The sequence below is a fragment of the Echinops telfairi genome, unplaced genomic scaffold (genome assembly GCF_000313985.2).
Source record: "Echinops telfairi isolate 266 unplaced genomic scaffold, ASM31398v2 ScPeMD7_7469;HRSCAF=8507_1, whole genome shotgun sequence".
Classification (NCBI taxonomy): Eukaryota; Metazoa; Chordata; class Mammalia; order Afrosoricida; family Tenrecidae; genus Echinops; species Echinops telfairi.
Window position 1 is genome coordinate 93,384,593 of NW_022111373.1, and position 4,926 is coordinate 93,389,518.

At 42.2% G+C, this 4,926-nt stretch overlaps 1 protein-coding gene across 1 annotated transcript in view; it reads left to right on the forward strand.

The window, feature by feature from the left end:
• Positions 1-4,926, forward strand: part of PDE4D (phosphodiesterase 4D) — an 893,429-nt gene that overhangs the window by 365,914 nt on the left and 522,589 nt on the right. The window lies entirely within an intron of this gene.

A 4,926-nucleotide genomic window follows, 5' to 3' on the forward strand; every position in this document is an offset into this window, starting at 1 on the left:
CCACCATGTCCTAACTAAGACTGAAAACGCAGGCAGAAGGCTAAGCCTGAAACGGGAAGAGGACAGAAAATGGAAGTAAATGATGTAGCTGCCGAGGAGTTTGGCGGTTGAGTGGCTGGACATAGAGAACGTTCCTTTTGGGGGTTACTATTTTCTCTTTGGGAGAGGAGGAAAGATCATCTGCTACGTGTGGGAAGTGGGGAGTTGAGTGAGAAGACAGAAGAAAGGACATTTGTATAGTTTCTGGAGAAAATGAGGAGAAGCGAGTACTGATTAATACCTGTTAGCATTGAACAATGCACGCAAGGTGCTGGGTTCCAGTGAAGGGGTATCAGGGAATGGCTTCCTGACATTCTAGCCTTTGTGCTGCTAAGCCTCTCGGTAGTATCTCGACTTCATGGACCACTCACCCCATGGTAATGATATCATCTGTACTAAAAGGCCGACCCGACAAGTTATTTTTATTAATACCTAGCAGTGACAGCTTGGTAAACTGAGATGTGAAACTTGTACTATACATCAAGATTTATAAAAAAAGAAAGACATTAACACATTCTTCAAATTTACATACAGTTTATAAGTCAGAGAACAACTGTGGTGCCACAGAAACGTTAACAAATACATGATTTGCTTTCACACTAAATGTACTCTGCATAACAAGCCATCTCTTCCAAAGTCTTTGCCTTCAAAATGCTAATCAGTTGGCACAGGGGGCGAGCGTTTACATAGTCAGAACAGTGCTTTGGGCCTCCTGTTTGATCTGAAAATAAACCAGAAATTTCATTGCTGTGGATGCCTGTATGATGCATACAGCCAGTGTGCTGGGAAAAAGAACCGCCAAATGGCAAATACCACATGGAAACGGAATTCCATCAGCCAGCTGCTGTTGGATCAACATACATAAGTGCCTTTGATGTGAATTGTGAGTAAGACGTGCCTTCAAAAAGTTTGTGGGATTTTTCCATGAACATTTTGAAGCCCCCTCATAGGAGTTCAAAATATTGTTTTTTATAAGTGTCGCGTAAGATGAAATCGTTGTGTGGATTTTCTCAGTGTTTCACAGTGAAAGTTAGAGGGGAGAAAGTTAGAAAGTTTCTGGAGTAGGTCATAAAATTCGCAACTTTTTTTCAAGTACTGTAAGATGAATAGTCTTTGGAATCCTAAACTCCAATAATTTGGTGTATTTCTCTGTCTTCTTTAAGAAGTCATAAACACTATGGATTAAAAATCGGAGACCAGTCAAAGGAACTTGGGTAGTGCAGTAGGTTAAGCAATGAGCTGCGGATCACAAGGTCAGTGGTTCAAGCCCACAAGCTGCTCTGAGGATGAACGATGAGGTTGTTTGCCCCTGTAAAGATTTAGTCTCAGCAACCTCCTGAGCATAACTATTGACTCAGAATTGCTCTGATGGCAGTGATTTTGGTTTTATGGTTTGAAATAGTTAAGAAAAGGGAGACAAAATAAGGGAGTTCATTACGAATAATTAAAGTAGCTAATGTTCAATCAGGAATACTTTTGTACTATGAGTAAGATTTGATTGGGCAGGAGCAGAGCATGCACCAGTTCAACTGTTTCGGCATATACTAGTTCATGGCACCGATTGCCTTTCAGTGTGGCAACCATCCTCCCTTTCCTTATCTGAGTCACCCCTCCTCTATTAATATCAATCAACTCACTGCTCTCTACGCGTAAGCTTCCTGTCTCCTGTGTTGTAGTCAATTTGTTTCCATATAAATAGCTCTTAAATGACCACAAAACACAAGGTAGATATTCTTGACTAGTTCAGCTTAATTGTTGTTTGAATTTAAGAAGACATCGAGGGATGTTTTTGTTTTAAGATTTAACAAAGACCTCAGACCAACAGTTTTAAGGGTTCACCCAGTCTCCATAACTCAAAAAAAAAAAAAAATCTGATTCCCTGAGAGTTAGAAATTTTATTCTGCATTTTGATCAGGATTTTTCTCTAGCATCTTTGACCAAAATGTTGAGTAAAAATAGCTGGGCACCATCTGATCCACTGGTATTCTGTTCTCACACACACAAAAATAGACAGTCGTCATGCACTTTAATTGGCCACACATTCTAGGTCCTTCTCCTAATCCTGACTCCCTCTCACCTTCTGTTGCTTCAGGCAAATCAAGGGCAAGGTTTGTGTCCTGTATGGCCCCTTGCAACCTTTTTAGATTCGAGACACTAGGAACTACAAGGTAGAGTGGAAACACTAAACATATTATTAAGCCAATTTACTGGGACATTCCACAAAGCCATAATCATAAACTTACAAACTAAAGAACTGAATTCCATGAGATGTTTGATTATATATAAGTAGTATCAGGTGAGACACTCTTTATTTTTGTCATTGTTGTAAATATTACATATCATGCAACTTTTGACAATTCAAGTGTTTGCAACTATATAGCTTACTAATGACAATTATATTAATTTGCTGTGTGACATTCTTGGTACTTTATGGACAATTTTTAGGCATACATATAAGGCCCCTCATACATGTGCACATGTATGAGGGGCCTTATAAAAGTTCTTGACAAAATGCCTTTGTGGTGAAATGAAATTTCTTAATCTGGCTCTTCTGTGGGGTCAGAATTGACTCGATGGCAATGAATTTGGTGTTCTTATTTTACCTATGTCTCTGTAACCCCCACCAAGTGCTTGGCTGGAACCGTACCAATAGTGAATGTGAATAGGGTAATCAGTTTGGGTTACCACTCCACTGTCTCTCAGAGAGCAGTTTCAGATGCAGGAAGAGAGAGAAATCCTGAGAGTATCAAGGAAGAAAAGCCACTAGTGGCGCATGTATGAAATCCCTGCATGAAGAGGCAGAGACCAAGCTAAAAGGCACCAAATGCTGCTGCCTGAAGGCCACGGAGCAGACTAACAGAGCTACACTTTGACCGGCCGAGTAGAGGAGCGATGCGGAAACTATGAGACCGTGAAGTAGAGCAGTGGGTAGGCTTCCTGGCACCAATAGGAGAGGCCAAAGCCGAGTACTGCTGTCTGGAGAGAGGTGCTGCTGTATCTGTCCTGTTGACTGATCCTGATAACTTGTGGTAACTTCCTACTTCCTAATATACACTCATATTAGGTTGTCTATGGGACAACCTAATATTGTGAGTGTTGTCTCTGTGTGGCTACTGCAAAGGATTATTGAACTCAGCAGGATGTCCTAGGAGGCCCAATTGATGTCAGATACAGTAAAAAAAGGCTGGAGGGTGGAGGCATGCCTAACCTCTTATGTAGCTAGAGGAGGTCAGATGTGGCTTCCCTGTGTTTACAGCCATTAATTCCATTTTCCATCAACTTTTGGAGTTCCCTCATCTCCATATAATATCTACATAGTATGCATGTACATAAAATAATACATGCTATATAATGTACACACTAGGATAAGTCAAAAAGTACTGGTTGTAGATAGAGTTCCAGTCCATACATGCACAGCCTCATTCCAAACAGCATGTATTTGACCATGTATCTGTGATCAGTGGATGGATGCAGACCAGTTCTCTCGGTAACACATTTGCCTAAATCATAATTGGGTGCCTTAAATTAAAAAAGGTCCAACCACATCCGTGGCTTCCAAAGTGATCTACTTAGGACAGTTACATTCAAGGCAAAATGGTCAGCTAAGAATGTTATAGCAACAATTTTTTTTATTATTATTATTATAAAAGGGTGATCTCAAAGGACACAGAATGGCCATGGGGACTCATGAAGTGTGATTAGTTATGTGCATGTCAATTTGAGGATATTAAGAGTGAAGGGGTGGTGTCTGGCCTGTCAATCTGGCCTGCTGATCCCTCCTGGGGGGTGTGACCTTCTCATGTGAGGCTTCTGGGAACTTCCTCCCTTCTCCCTGGAGGCAGGCCACATTTTCTCTCTGCTAGACATTCCTGTTGACAAGCCACATGAAGCCATGCTGGTAGCAGGCAGCACCTTGGAGATGCGTCTACCACGATTGGATCAACAAGACTTTGCACACACCAGGCTGTGATCTTCCGACAGTTTGCATCATTGTATGTGCTACGTGAGCCTGAAGAGGAATTTATAGACTAGTATCAGGCATATGGGCTTATATCGGACTTACGGACTTGACCTGGACTGGGTTGGGATCTTTCCTCAATATACAATTGCTCTTTGGTATAAAGTTCTCTCTTACATATATGAGGGTCTCTGGATTTGTTTCTCTGGTCAACCTGGACTAACACATGAAGTAATTTTAAAAATTAAAAACAGCTGTAGTGAGAAAAGGCCAGGAAAGCTGTATCAAGGAACTTTTTTCCAACACGACAGTCCACCTGCTCGCCCTTGACGGGTATCAAGGATTGTCCTGTAGGGATTTCAGTGGGAAACCTTCCCCTACAACCCCACAACCCTTCAGCTGGCACTTGCCCTGGAAGATTTCTTTCAGGTTCTCAAACTCAAAGAATCTTTCAAAAGGAACTTAATTTGAGTCTCCTGAAGATGCCAAAACTCACACTTTGACCTAGTTCAGAATTCTTTTGGGGAAGGGTGAGAACAATGAAAATACTGCCTTCACAATTCAACATCCCCTTATGGAAGGAAGGGTTGCAGGGAGGAGAGGAGCCAGTCAGGGTGCAGTGTAGCAACGATGAAACATACAACTTTCCTCTAGTTCCTAAATGCTTCCCCCCCACCCCCACTATCATGATCCCAATTCTACCTTACAAATCTGGCTAGACCAGAGGATGTACACTGGTACAGATGGGAACTGGAAACACAGGAAATGAAGGACAGACGATCCCCTTAGGACCAGTGGTGAGAGTGGTGATACCGGGAGGGTGGAGGGAGAGTCGGGTGGAAAGGGGGAACCGATTACAAGGATTTACATGTGACCTCCTCCCTGGGGGACAGACAACAGAAAAGTGTGTGAAGGGAGACGTCGCACAG